The sequence below is a fragment of the Temnothorax longispinosus genome, chromosome 2 (assembly GCF_030848805.1).
Source record: "Temnothorax longispinosus isolate EJ_2023e chromosome 2, Tlon_JGU_v1, whole genome shotgun sequence".
NCBI classification, from domain to species: domain Eukaryota; kingdom Metazoa; phylum Arthropoda; class Insecta; order Hymenoptera; family Formicidae; genus Temnothorax; species Temnothorax longispinosus.
Genome location: NC_092359.1, coordinates 6,546,310 through 6,561,869, shown reverse-complemented (window position 1 = coordinate 6,561,869; position 15,560 = coordinate 6,546,310). Strand labels below are relative to the sequence as shown.

At 37.9% G+C, this 15,560-nt stretch overlaps 1 protein-coding gene and 1 long non-coding RNA gene across 8 annotated transcripts in view; one reads left to right on the top strand and one right to left on the bottom strand.

Annotated features, from left to right (window-relative positions):
- Positions 1–15,560, bottom strand: part of Rbp6 (RNA-binding protein 6) — a 598,266-nt gene that overhangs the window by 56,864 nt on the left and 525,842 nt on the right. The window lies entirely within an intron of this gene.
- LOC139808249 (uncharacterized) overlaps positions 1,754–15,560 on the top strand; it is a 152,390-nt gene continuing 138,583 nt past the window's right edge. Inside the window, exons 1-2 of the long non-coding RNA XR_011730814.1 lie at positions 1,754–2,842; positions 3,135–3,186. This is a non-coding gene — a long non-coding RNA (uncharacterized lncRNA). The remainder of the gene's footprint in view (positions 2,843–3,134; positions 3,187–15,560) is intronic.

The window sequence follows — 15,560 nt, the reverse complement described above, 5'->3', positions numbered from 1 at the left end:
CAGAATGTTTCAATTTATTTCAGTTAGAAATTAAATTAAAGGATGTGCGATCGATCGCGTGAAAGTCAGAAAAAATAATCAAGCTTGCGATAGATATCGTTCGCTTAATTGTCAAATAAAACGGTCAGGCCAGAGCCGTTGCTTCGAGAAGAAAACTTGCTAACGTTGAGACAATATGTGCGTGACACATTCAATTATTCAACGCTGACACCATTAATCGTTCGGCTTGTTCTCTGCCGGATTCTTTCTCGCTTACATCTCCTACGCTATCCGACGACGGCATACTCACTCTCATCTCGACCGTTTCGTTCCGTCTCGCATCCTCTCATCCATCTAAGCTCCTCCTCTTGCTACGGGTATAGCACAAGTGATTAAGTTATAAACTTGGCAAGACGTCCGTTTGAGCGCGGAAGGGGCTTACTTCATTTATGTAATTTATAGTACTCTGCCAGTCTAGCTAACTCCACGAAGCCCAAGCACTCCCCTAACACAAAGGCCATGTCCTGACACCGGTAACATTTAACTACCCTACCTTGGCCCCCTCCTCCCATTACTTTGACGATTCTCTCCCCGCGAGCGTAGTGCGACGCCATGGACTACCGTTGACATTCCTTGATAGTGTTCGTCTTTTCAAATATATGTTGCGCAGAGTATTAAATAATCTCCCTTTAGGAGAAAGTAAAGGATTATAATTTATTTTATAGAAAATAATATATTTTCGATTATATTCCGGCAAACGGACTCTCAAAATGTCTTTAATAAGATAAAGTATCGTATTTCTTAATTGTTTCGAAGGTAGAACCCTTGTCATCTTCAAGGCCTACTTTTTTAAGGCGTTGAGAATGACGAGGGACCGGAACAGGATGAATGTGCTAGCACGGTCAGCGATCCGCGCAAGATCTAATAAATTGTGAATGGTGAGACGATCCTCTCTCGACCAAACTCCGAATTTTCATAAGGAAATTTATCTGTCGTGGCTGGGCGACCATAGCCACCCCGCAAAGCTCCATTTTCGCTCCGTAGCCAACGTACAAAAGAACGTAACCGCTCTCGTCGATCGGCCTCGCAGGGTTGAATGAGACGAGGAAAAAATGCGTGCTCAGCTGATCGACCGTTGGTTGCCAGATGTGCTCATTTCAATAAAAAAAGCTCGAGATATCCTTCATCCCGTTCTCATGGTCCATCCTTTTGGTCTCTGAGAGCTCCTTAAATGATCTATAAGTCTCTCTCAACGGCGTGAAATTACCGTCGCAGCTTCTCCATCGCAAAGTTATGGCGCATCCTTCTTACAAGGATGCAAATCGGGATATCTTGAGGATTCATAAAAATCGTGAAGTTATGGCGAAAAAAATTATTTACGATCTCGCGAATGGCCACTCAAATGTATTATGTTGGGCCGATAAAGTGAAAGCTCGTGAGTCTCTCATTATTATGTACGTATATCTTGTTATCAAGTGATGTATCAAATTGTCGTTTGATTTACAATTAATAATATTCGCAGCACATACTTATTACATAATAAAAAAGACTTAGTGTGTTATGAGAGAATATTTAATTTTTAGACATTGGCTTATAGGTATCTCGGGAAGGCTAACTCTCGTACTCACTAATATGAGCTTATTCTACCCTGATATATTCTTGTAATTCGTTTTTTAAAAATAATTTTACAACGCACATACTAAGAAAATTATTTCTATATATAATCCTTTTAACTATAGCATTATTCTCGCATATTTCTATTCTCGCGTACTTGTATTTCTATCTATCTGAACCAAGTGTACCGACTAAACGTACGCATAATCTTATCTTTTACAGGCTGATCCGCTTTTACCGAAGAATGTGAAAATTAAACCCAATCGCCGCCGATTTTGTATAAACGGTTTGTCGCGTCGCATTCGTCGGATTATTCGGAATTCGAGCAATTTTAATAATTAGTATATAACTGCGTCAATTTCCACGTTCTCAGACGTGACGGCTGTCTTGTGCGTGGTCCTTGAGCGGAAAGGTGCCGGGATCGCATAACAAGAACTGCCCAGATCATTTGACTTCGCTGTGCGTGGAAGGGTGCTACCATGACGTGTCGGTGGCGAGGGGAGATGATCCTCATTGTAGAGAGCTCGCTTTCTACTTTTCGAGGATCTCTCTTCTCTCTGTCGAACACTATTCAACTGGCCACGCGGGGTTAAGTCCTTAATCGGGCAAATCGAGTCAGTTGTCCGGCTCTGAACGCGTCGAGATAACGCGGTTATCGCGGAAATAATCGGGCGTTAATTCGCGTTTCGGGATCGTCGCGTAAAATATCGGTTTTTAATAATTAGCATATAACTGCGTCAATTTCCACGTTCTCAGACGTGACGGCTGTCTCGTGCGTGGTCCTTGAGCGGAAAGGTGCCGGGATCGCATAACAAGAACTGCCCAGATCATTTGACTTCACTGTGCGTGGAAGGGTGCTACCATGACGTGTCGGTGGCGAGGGGAGATGATCCTCATTGTAGAGAGCTCGCTTTCTACTTTTCGAGGATCTCTCTTCTCTCTGTCGAACACTATTCAACTGGCCACGCGGGGTTAAGTCCTTAATCGGGCAAATCGAGTCAGTTGTCCGGCTCTGAACGCGTCGAGATAACGCGGTTATCGCCGGCGATTTTTCCACGAACAAACTCGGTCGTTACGTAACGTTTTCGGGAGTGACGTATTAAATATTGCGCGATTATAGTTATCCGCGTATACGTGTGATGCCGGTGAAGTTGTGTCGAGCATCGAGGGAGCTAACAACCCGAGAGGACAGCCTGAGAGGAGGAGGAGGCCTGGGAGAGGCATCGGGCATCAGCGGAACAACTTTGCGGTAAATATTAATTTTTATTTTGTGTAAGAGTAATTTTTTTTGTTTATTCTCTCTTGAGCTTTTTTATTTCACCATAATTTAGAAATAATAGTTAGAAGAAAAGGAATAATTTAATATTTTATAAGAATTGATTCATGTATAAAGATTATTTTTAGAAAGTGTAGAATAATTATTTAAACAAATATCTAGTTAAATAATGAATCAAACGTTCAATGCGCATAAAAGTTATGTTTTAAAACATTAAATTTTTTGAACACTGTTTTAATACAAATTTTATATTTGTTTATTACAGAATCAACGTAGCTACGTGGCAGATATAATTCCGCTGTTGCGCATCGAGGTCGGTGAGTGATAAATTAACATATCTATTGAGGCATATATATATGTATGTATGTACATATAAAATAGAGGATTTTTTCTAGTATTTATAATATTACGCAATAGATATGTGTAATCAAAGGTAAGACGGAGACGCCAATACAGAGCAATATAAAACATGATTTGTATCCTTGATGTTGGTGCAACTCTACTTCTTGCGTGAAGAAATTGAACGCATGACGAAGGAGAGAATAACAGTTCTCTGTTCTCACCACAGTCTTCTTTCTACTCGGTGGCACTCTACCTTATCCCTTCGCCACCTCTCGTCGTCCCCTTGTTTCTTCCTATACCGCTTGTTCTCCCTCCGATTCTCGAGTATAATGCGACCCCGCCATTGTGCCGAGCGACCGCGTGTTAACGTTTAAAAGCCGCGCGGCAGCCAGCGAACGCGTTTCAGAATTTTATCGTGCATTGAGAATAAAGGTAAAAGGTTTCTTTCAAAAGGCACGCCGCTGGAACGATTTAAAACTTGTAAATGGATACGAGGAGTTAGACCTCCGCGCTCTTTCCATCTTCCTTCGGCCATACCCTTTCCACCTTCGCCCCTGTCTGCACATAAAACTTGCGCGAACTTTTGTTTGTTTCCCGCGATGTATTTACGACGCGGAATCTCGGTGATCGATACCGAAAGAGCTAGCAGGCAACATAGTGACTATTTTATTTTTAATGTCGTTGAACTTTGATGACTCGTTTTACGAGGAGTGCCGACGATAACGATAACGGTTACTTCACTTGCATGGGTCGCTTCATGTTGAAATTTAACATACCGCTATAGTGTTAGTGTTAATGTTGCGATTAATTCTTTCGGACAACAATTTCATTCTTCACACTAATAAGCTAAATAATTAATATTACTGCTAACTTTCGTTTTTTAAATCGTTGAGCTAAGATTAAATTATTTGATAAATCGACCACCGTTGATAAAAATAACAGTAGGTAAATTTAATGTTGAAATAGATAATTTTTCACGTCAGAATCTAGTTGTATAACGTCAGAGTCATACAATTACTGTGCGATTATAATAGTATTCTTCGCAAATACTCGATAATACCTCTATAATTAATAATATTACGGCCACTCTATTTTTAATGTTGTCGAACTTTGATGACTTATTTTACGAGCGACATCGACGATACCGATAATGGATCTTTTAACGTAGTTCTAACATTGTAAAAGAGGTCATTTCATGTTAAGATTCAGCAATAAAACTTCGTTATTAATTTTCTCTTATTTAACGTAATGTCCGTCGATGTATATAGTTGTCGAGTAAACTCATCTTGTAGCGAATGCGCTCAAATTATTGGTCAATAATTGAGTAAAAATAGCATGATGTTGGACTGATAGTTATAATTTTTAACGTCATGTAATACTGACAGTAATTACATTTAATGTCCGCTGTTAAATATGCATGTATCATTTACTTATGTTCTATTCTGAATCGCTAATTAGCCACGCGGGCTTCCAATTCCATCGAAGGCTATCGTTATTGAACATATGTATCATTATACCCGATTATTATTGATTAGGCATTTCAATACATATAATACAATACAATCACCAGTTAGGAGTGTCAATTAATCAAGATGGTGGAATACAGGTGCTGGAATTAATTTCGAGCTTCTCATCTTGCCGTGACCTTAATCACTCCTCTCTTTGAGGTGATAATAGCCTAAGTTCCGAAGTAATAAAGACGATTATAGGTGTTCCTTCGTATCATTTAATAATTCTGTCATGAAAGTTCCTCGAATATAGGATTTACGCGCGTAATCAATCGTTCAAGCACCTCCGTAACATCAGCAATATTGTATACCGTGTACTTTATCTCCCTGATATCGATACCGATGTTAAGCTCGCAACAACAAAGACGCCCGACGATCAACTAGCGCCTCACTGTGTAATTAGGCGTGTATTACGTGGCGATCCGGCTGTCGAATGTCGATTGAAATGGTAATAAATCAAGTAAACCACCCGAGAACCAATTTGCGCCTCAACGTACCGTGAACCTAATCGCCTTCTATCGAGACGACCATAATCTAAGTTTCCGAAACAGCGATCGACACGGCCAGATAAACGCCCTGGTTCTCGAAGCGCGATTTCTCGTGCGATTCGTCGCCCAAGTCGCGATTGCACGTCGCGATTGCCACGAATCGCCTTATCGTCGATTGCTTTTCCTTTAACGCAGAATATCAGTAGCCTTCCGGTTTCTTCTAGTACGATAATCATTCGCGAACTTGTTTTCTCCGTCATTCTCGGGATGCAGAACCATGTTAAAGCGACAAATCATACATATTTATATATATTACATATAATAATAATCTGTTTAACACATTGCGACGATTCCAAATATTGTTACGATTATTATCAGATAATTCTAAGAAAGAGTATTATGCTGCATAATAAATATACAGTGAATTGTTATCAAGCTGCACACGAGGCATAAATTGAAGCACATTTTTTATACAATTTCGTGCGTACCGCAAATAGCGTGTAAATATAGCTCGTTTATTGTGACCCCTTTATTATGCTTGCAACTGTATAATAATCCCGTTATAACGCCCTTAATTCCTAATTCAGTTAATTCGGTTCAATACAGAGTTGATAAAACGATAACGGGAGTAACGGACGGCGACCGATGCCTTTGACCATTGCCGAGTACGACAGACTTTTAAGTCGTTCCCTAAAGGAGAGGGGAGGTTAGTAGTAACGATTATTGCTAGTCGGCCGAGACCTGTTCCGGACAGGAAGTTAGTGGCCAATAAAGGTCCGTAGCACGTTACTGCTGGTCGTACACTCGAGTTACTGAGCTTTCGTTACGGTCTCCACGGATGTACCCGCCCATAACCGATTAATATGTTATTGCATACGAACTATACGCGGTCTATAGACTTTATCATTGACCACGATATCGGTAATCGTTCCTAAAGTTTCTATGACAAGCTCTAAATATCTGCCATCCTTCCGTTTCTCACGCGGTGTGTTAATTCGTAATAACTAGTGGATGAGGGACATAAGGATGACATAACTCCTAACGGTTGATCGTTATTCTAAAAGTCGCATATTGTAACTGCTGTGGCTGACTTGCTGAAATGCAAATTGCTAGGGGCAAAATCATCTTTTATTTTTTTCAAAGCGTAAGATCGGAAATAATGAATGCAAACAAATTTTTGAGGAAATCTGGACAATCGTTATCTCAGTTATTTTTTATAGACATGAAGCTAAGAGCTTTTAACGTCTTGAAATGTTTTCTGTGCGAATATATCAATAAATAAAAATCTTTCATCACACGTAACTAATATATGATAAAAAATTAAAGATTAATAAAATAACTCACTCTGTGTACAATGCATTAATTATTATTATTAAATTATTAATTATATTTATTAATATCTGCATGCAGTTACATTGTTAATAATTTCTGCTTAGTATGAACTGTGTGTTGGCTTCTTTCTTTTATCAATGTAATTTACATATCTCGCAAAGATTTTGGAAACATTTCGATAATCACAATGTAAGCAATTTAGAAAATAGAACGTATTAAGTGTTCTCTCTCTCTCTCTCTCTCTCTCTCTCTCATCGCGCGGATATAGTTTATATAATTTAAAATATCTGGCGCGTCATGGAAACCCCACGAGGTATCAATGTCTTCAAGTTTATTAACAATTCCAAGCTGGTTCTGAAATTTGCTAGAGTAAGTTTGCTCCCAACGGATAACGCTTTTTCGACGTTGTGCGATTCTAAGTTATATATTTATATGTATTTCGGAGATATATACACCCTCGACTGTGGGAAATCGCGTCTTACGCTACCGAGCACGTCTTGAGAGTTACCGTGTTGGGAATATTGAGTGGGTTTATGTACTAGATTATGCACTTTGAAGATTTTGTCATTTGGTAATCATTATCTATATTTCGGACTCTCTACTTCTCCCTTTCTCCTTCCCACTCTCTCTCTCTCTCTCTCTCTCTCTGTCTTTCTCCATGTCTTTCTCTTCCCTATCCTTTTACCTTTCTCACTCTCTGATGCGGTCTCAGTTGGGCTGAGTAACGGATATCAACTTGTTGATTTACCGTGCCAACCACGAAGCTGTGGTTCTGAGGCGTCCGAACTCTCTTGGCAAGCCATCACTTTCTAATAGCTGCCCTAAAACTCGTATATAGCTACACCGATCCGTTACTCCTTGGCATCGATCAGCGCTACAGTCCTGCCGCGTTTGAGCCACCTGGGTATTCGTCGTTACTAATCCCTGAATTATTCACAGACAGGTATTATCACACGTTTCATGTGACATCCTACGTTAGGGGAATACGAGCATATATTAGAGTATATATTTTGAGATGTCCTATATACATAGCTTCCAGAAAATCTACATACAAAATGCGCTCATGTACAATACTTCCTCTAAGCTAAAATTTTTATAGTTTAAAATTCATCTGATTTTTACAAATATATGAAAACGTTTTGACTATCAACACTATATTCGTTAATAAAGTATCTTTTTTTCTTTTCTTTGAGTAGACCATTTGAAATTAATTGAAGACTAAGATTTCAATATTAATTTACATGTCTAAAGCGCAAGCAATTCGCTAAAATTTTTAAATCTCTTCACTATTAGATAAAAAATATAAGCGAAAAAGAGAGAGACTAGGCGATTTGATTTAAATTTTTGCACAATATGCGTCAACTCCATAAAACTCATCAAAATATACCTACATATGTTCTTGAAGATATTGCGAAGCTTTCGAATTTCTAGTTTAATGACGAAGTTAATTCTTTGTACACAAATATGCAATTATGAAGTGTATTTATAATTTATATCGCCGTAAAATGCGACAATGATGCTGTTAAGAATCTGCCAGAGTCAATACATAAATGTACGCGAGTGTGAATGATGACAGACAACTGGGCGTAGATTACAAACCTGCACGCCAAACAAAACACTCGAAATCCGTTTTTGTCTCGCGTTTGTGCGGTCGTCCCTCGTGGAGTTATGCCGCCATAAATTTTCGGAGATGTCGCGAATGAGTGCCTATATAACCGTAGATTGTCGGAGTAAAAAGACATAGGAGAGATGCCTCGTCTGCATTTACTACATGCTGATATAGTATTTTCGACTATGTACATGTATTTTGTCGCATAATATGAAAAATTATTTCTACCTTATTGCAACTGACTGTAATTCAATATTCAGGATTATCCATCGTCAGACATAAATAAATATTAACACATTCACCGCCAAGCGTATTTTATATGACTTTCCGTTAATGCCAATTAAATTATTTAATATTAAAAAGAACAATAAAACATTTAATTTATAATTACATTGAATTGCACAAAAATATAATACGTGATGTATTTGACTATCACCCCATGACGGTCACCGATGATTGACAAGACGGTGAATCTGTTAATATTATATAATTCATGACATTTCACGGGCTAAAATAAAAAAATATTTAGAAATATCGTATCTCAAAAAAAAAAAACTAATTTAAATTGTTTTCGAATGCTATTCGAATATTTCGAGTAAAAAATACTCTTTCTAGCCTTGTTCTCATAAAGATTTCAGATTTCAGTGAATACTTTCATATAACTTTCGCTTTTAGTCTTTTTCACTCTAATCATGTTAGGATTAAAAGAAAGTTTACGACATCACAATGCAGTGATTACAGGAGGAACGTGAAGTACAATAATATCTGACATGCAGGAAAAGGACGTCACAGTGGTATCTTGTTAAACAGAGCGATGGCGGAAACGCGTGGCGCGTTAATTAATCACTGTTAATTAGATGTAAGTTTCTTAGATGCGAGTCAACCGCTTTTTGCCGCTGTCGGCTGACAGGCTTCATCGGGGACGAACGGAACTGCAAACTGCACTTTACCACATCTCGCATTTTGCTTAGCACGCAGCTGTGCTGGCGTCAGACGTCGGGCTCGTTCTATCTTCCCGCCATCTTCCCTTACTTTGTTACCCCCCTTCGAGTCCTCCGGGAAGGGGATTAAGCGAACGTACCAAATTGAGGTGCTTAAGTCGTCAAGAAGCAGAGGCAAAGAGGATGAGGGATTGAGAGTGTGCGAGAGAGAGAGAGAGAGAGAGAGAGAGAGAGAGAGAGAGAGAGAGAGAGAGAGAGAGAGAGAGAAAGACAGAAACGCAGACAGGCATAGAAACCAAGAGGGTAAAGCGAGATGCAGGAAAATTAGTCGAAACTCTGTGCTTTCTTCAAGCTGGATTGTGCCTTATGGACAGCTATGGATACGTTCTTTCGTCCATGAAACTCCGATATATCATCGATAATCAAATCAAACGATTGAAAGAATTCGCGGATTTCCGTAATAGAATTCAAAATTCTTTCTATGCATCATTTTCGAGTTCATAAACTATCGTTAACAAAAATTTTATCTTAAAGTTTCGCGCGAATACACTGAATAATCCTAAGCCTATGTCAAATTCAAAGTTGAGACTATTGTCAAAATAATTGAGTGGTCGTCATTTTACAACAACAGAGATTAATAGGAGAACTGTAAAAATCGATCTGCTAAATCGAGCTTTCAAAGCAAGCGGTTCGTTCAAATAATAATTTCGATAGTATATCATCTCTTGGTTGATAATATCGTTGTAACCGCTTGATTTGTATCTGCGGGACTGACACTATATACAATTTCTACGTTTGAAATTTAGCACCTCGGATCGGTTAAATGGCCCATACAAATTTCGATCTTTTCATCCAACTCATTTCTACTTTTATCTTTGTTCCGCTTCAATCTTTCGCCCTTTCTTGAACGAATCTTATTGGCCATTGAAAATCGCGGCGAATTGCGGTCAGAATGGCTCCATAAGAACATAATTGAACGGAATCCCTCTCTATTAGGGGCACCCATCATCCGACAGAGCTTGCTGTTCTCGGCCTTCATTCGGCAGGAGGTAGCGAAGGACGGAAGGAGGGAGTCTTTTCGCCCTTTCACCGTTCTGCTTTTCGCATCTCTTCCGTACTTTCTCCCGGGTCGCATCCGAAAAGCTCCACCTACATATCGTATTTGTCAGGTGCCTAGAAAGGAAAGTGGAGCGCCATTTCGTATGTAAGCCACACCGCGGGTTCCTTCCCGCGAAAATTGTGGCGATTTATTATCACCTTCCCTCGCTAAGAAATGCCAGCGACGCGAAACGCACCCTCATACAGCTTGTTGCGTAATGGCACATCTCCCTTACTGCTTTTGGTAATCTTTCGAGGATGCTAAAGATACGTTTGCCGTTCACCATGAAAGCTTTCGTAATACAATTTTGAAATACAGCCGTCATGACGTAATTGTGAAAAAATTTCAAATATGACAAAAAATTTATTAATTTATGTTTTACATTATAAATATTTAGATTAAAGATTAATCTTAAAAAAATGGAAAAAATGCCAAATAACACTTATTTGTTAAATACTCTTAAAATTGCTGACGAAAAAATAACAGCTAAATTGATCCTCATTTTACATACTAGACATCACAAACGCGCGCTTCGCGCGCGCTATTTAGCTTTAACATTACACAATACACAACTGTCAAATCAAAATATACGAGATGACAGCTGCTCATGAAGTAAGCACAGCGAGAGAACCAAGCGGCATCGTGGAAAAGCGGCAAAAATATAAACTTCGAGATATGCGAGTATCGACTTAACATGCCTTTTTTTAGAAAAAAAAAGGAAAAAAAATTGATAAGAATAATATAGATTTTGGTAAGTTTGGAAGTATTTAACGAGAGAATTTTTGTTACACACGCTTTAGCGTTAATCTAAATTTTTTCATTTTTATTGCCAGAGAATCGAATGACATCGTTAAAGATGCAAATCAAATGTAAATTCCGCAATGTGTTGGAGTTATTTCGACATATTCCGATACGGTTAAAGAAAAGATAACAGATATTTGCTATAATTTTCGATAATGTAATTCATGTCATTCTTTCTAAAAATTTGATACGGTGCTATCTAGCTAAGCGCTGGAAACAGAATGTAAATTTCATTACAACTGCAGTACGGATAAATGAATCAGCATGTATGCGAACTGAATACAGATATTTTGAATATGAAATAAACGCGAAATTTTGGTGCGGAATTCCGACCATGCTTCCCCAAATACGTAGCGTTTTCGAGTTCAATACAGTCGAACGGAGATGAAGGAGCTAGTTTTACGAATGGAACCGCCGAATCCTTAATCATAGAACGTCCCGCTTATTTTCGTATTCATCTCTTAGTCGGCAAGATCTGCCGTGGAAACGAGTATAGTTGCCATAAAAGGATCGAGTCTGACAGATGAGAAATAGGGATGCGGATGCTGTCGTGGCAGAACGGGAACATCCTCCCGTTCGGTAGCCTCTCCTTATTGTAGCGTCTTGATTATGAGCAATAATGAGGGCATCCCCTCGCCTTAATCAACGCCGGTGGAACGGGTCGTCGGCGGCATCTTCGAGTTGTCGAATGTCGAGCGCAATTCTCAATTCGTAGCCTCGCCGAAATAATGAGTCTCGCAATCAGCGCCTAGGAAAATGTTTACGCTGCAATTACCACCGCCCGCACTGATCCGCATGCGAATTTGTAGGCGCGTCGCCGACGAATATATATAGACGTATTATGTATATGTGCAATATATGTAATTTTATACATAATGTGCGAGTATTATACGTACTCTATAACAATCAGTTGATAGTAATAAGTTGCTTATTAGTAGCAAATTTTGATTATTACACGCAAATTATTTAATACTTTGTGTCAATTAAAATTTGAAAATTGATTAATTACTTCTCATTTACAAAGATTTATTAAATCTAATATATTATATATCTAAAAATGAAGAGAGAAAATAAAGTATACCTAGTCCTAGTTCAATTAGAAAATATATAGAAATTAACTTATTTTTATTATTTCTTTCCATTTTTTTTAGAATTTTCACTTCTGAGAGAATAAAATCGTATGACTTTAATGAATCAGGAAACTAATTGTAAGATTTTTTTATAGTTGGCACACATAAATTTAATTTCGTATTTCCTTGATATATAAGAAGCGAATGTTCTTGACTATTCTACCGTAATAGCATAAAAATAACTTATTTTTTAATTAATTTGTCATTTATTTTTTAGTCAATTTTCAATGTTAATTATCAAACATTGCATGTTCTTTTAAAACTTTGCCTCATATCAGTAATCTTATTTCTATAAGCAAAAGAACTATTTTAAAGCCAGATGTTTTGAAGTCGTGATAGTACCTCGACGTATGAACTCGATCTAGTCCGCCATATGAAAATCTAAGGAGAAACGTTTTCGAACTTTTCTACTTTTCCGATGCGAAAGATGGTGCCTATAAAGGAACTGAATAGGGACAAAAATCGACGGAGTATCTCTCCGTCAGATTTGTAAGATCGTAAAGCCTCCACCACGTTGTTATAGTCTACCCTTCTCGTTTTCCTCCGTATCGAAACTACGCGAAGTTTTATTATGAAATAATAAAATATCTGAGAATATCCGAACCTGCGGGGGCTTTGATTTACAGCCCAAGTTTTATCGTGTCGGGTTGAAGCAAAACGCGAGAAAGAAAGTAAGAAAGAAAGAAAGGGAAAGAGAGGAAAAGATGTGAATAGCTGTGGTCTTACCCGGTAATATTGCGCCTTGCATTTTACATTAGAAAGTTCGAGCCATTTCCTGACGTCGGTAACGTCGTCGTAAGTCGACGTGAGTGGGAGAGGATGAAAGAGGTAGAAAGGGATCCGGAAGGGAGAGACAGTAGCGCAACGCGACTTCGAAGGTGTATAGAGCTGTATTCTGTCGTTTTGCTATCTTCTCGAAATTTTTGCAATATGATACAGGGTCAGATTTACACACGCTAAATTCGAGATTCGGACGTTTGTTCTATATGGCAATAAAAAACCGTAAGCTGCGCTAGATGCTTCTTTAAAGACATTTCAGTATCTGTCTGATGGCATAATTGTGAGATATCACTGGTAAAATTAGGGCTTCCATTCCATACGGACTACGAAAATACAATTATCAGAATATATACAATAACGCTTCTCAAAACTGAGATTATTTCAGGAATATGGATTTTGGCACTTTGTCCCAATTAAAATTTAGATCGCAAATGAGAGTAAATTTGCAAACATTTATTTTTAATTTTGAGGTAATACGCAGTTCAATTTTAAAAGCTTTTAATAATTTGGCGTTTTTCCCCTCCGAAAAAGTTAATATTAATATTAATTTAGATAATTTTACAATTGGTTAGAGAAGATGCCATTTTTGGTCAAGCTGAATCTTGGTAGCCTAATAATAAGTTAAATCAATTATCGATTTAAGGGGGATTTATTGTTCCAACAAAGAGCTGTTTAAAGACTGACAAATAATCGGTGCGCAGTTTACTGAGTTTGAAAAAGTGTACAAAATTCACATAGAAATATTATTATTAGGCTATTAAGATCCAGTCCAACCGAAAGCGGTATCTTCTCTAATTAATTGTAAGATATCGATCCTGTTTCTTATTATTGTTTAGGTAATTTTACTTATTGTTGGTGAGTAAATGACGTTATCTATATCTACTTTATATATCTATATATATGTAGATACATATATACATAAAAACGCGAATTGAATAACTGAAAAACTTGTGACTTAAAAAAATATTTTTTCTCTTTGCTCGCGAAGAACGATTCTTTTACTCTTGAATTTACTGATCGAATTTTCGTTCGATTTGCGGAAGTTCCTACAATATGCGCGAATTCTCGCAGCATCGCGAAGTTGCACTATTTCCTTCTTCCTATTTCTTTGTCTTTCATTGTGTCGAATCTTGTTTCTTCTTCGTTTCTTTCGAACAAGACTTTATCGTCAGGGCATTACGGCTTAGCAGCGTCTTGAAAAACTTTTCAGTTTTCACCAAGCGAATAGCGAGTCGAAACCCCATATAACTCGATTAGAAGACGGAGAAAGAAATGTAAGGGGAAAGAAGGGGCGGAGGGGTATATATATAGCAGAGTGAAGAAGAACAAGAAGAAGAGTACCTAGTTCAATTATCGGTACGCGGTGGTTGCTTTATTCTTCTTATTTATGTGTCTCTCTTAAGTCTTCCTCGCAATTCCGCGAAAAAGATATGTATATGTATAATGTATATGTATATAAAAATATGTATATAAATATGCTTCTCTCTACTTTCCTTTAAATATAATATTTTACGACGTCGCGTCGCAACGTGATTAATATTTCATTATAATGTATAATATTTTGCAGCTAGGATTATTACGATCCAAAATGAATAGCTAAACAAAGTACGCGCAGAAATTAATTACTCTGTAACGACCTTACCAATCTTAACGCAAAAAGATCCCCGTGGTCTAAAATGGATGGTTAACCAAAGTACTGGGTAGGAATTAATTACTCTGTAACGTCCCTACCAATTTTATTACGAAAGAATCTTTATGTTATACACCGAACAGCTAAATGAAATAACCGACCATGATTAAGGACTGGAATATCGTTACTAATTTTCATAAGAAATTCATTCTTCTTGTGCTATTTCACACTTCAATGATAATCGCGGAGAGAGATCTTTTTACTACGGTACCATTGTCGAGACGATTATAGTAATTATTTATAGTATTAACTGTAATTAATAATTAAGATTCATGCAGAAGTGTTTATATAAATATATCGTAAAATTTTTGGATTCCGAAAACAAGAGATAGGCGGATAAATTTAAAGAGAAATTTATTCTACATCGTTTACAGAATCTATAACTAATTGGATAATCCCTATATGTATATGCCGACTAACGTGAGACGCGTGCGGAAGGATCGGCGAGAAAGGAAAAATGTAACGCGCGTGGGCACGACAGGATGAGTGGGGTGAAGCCGAGAGTCCATGGGGGATTTCAAACGTAATAGAGGCGGATACTCTAGCGGCACGCATTATTCTCGTTACGGGGCTGAAGCTGAGGTTTATGGCGCGGGATGGTTATAGTCCGTGATAGCGGTTTATGCCCGGCGTTGCTGACTCCTTCCAGAATTGACGGCTGCCGCGAGCTATTGCTTCCCGTCCGTTTCTTTCCGTTTCTCCGTTTCGCCCTTGTCTGACTCTCTATTGTCATACTCTGTATTATTGCGAAACGTCTATTGTCATTTTCCTGTATTATATATCACGAAGAGATAATTTTTCATCTCGAAATGCATTAATAGACTCGATTAATTAATGTTACTTGTTTCGATTGTCCGGGCTTTCTAAATTAGGTATAACTCTGTTTTATACAAGATACATTTAAGACTCGTATTAAACTTTGTTCATTTATTTTACTTTCAATTGTATAATCAGTTTTTTGAAAATTTCGA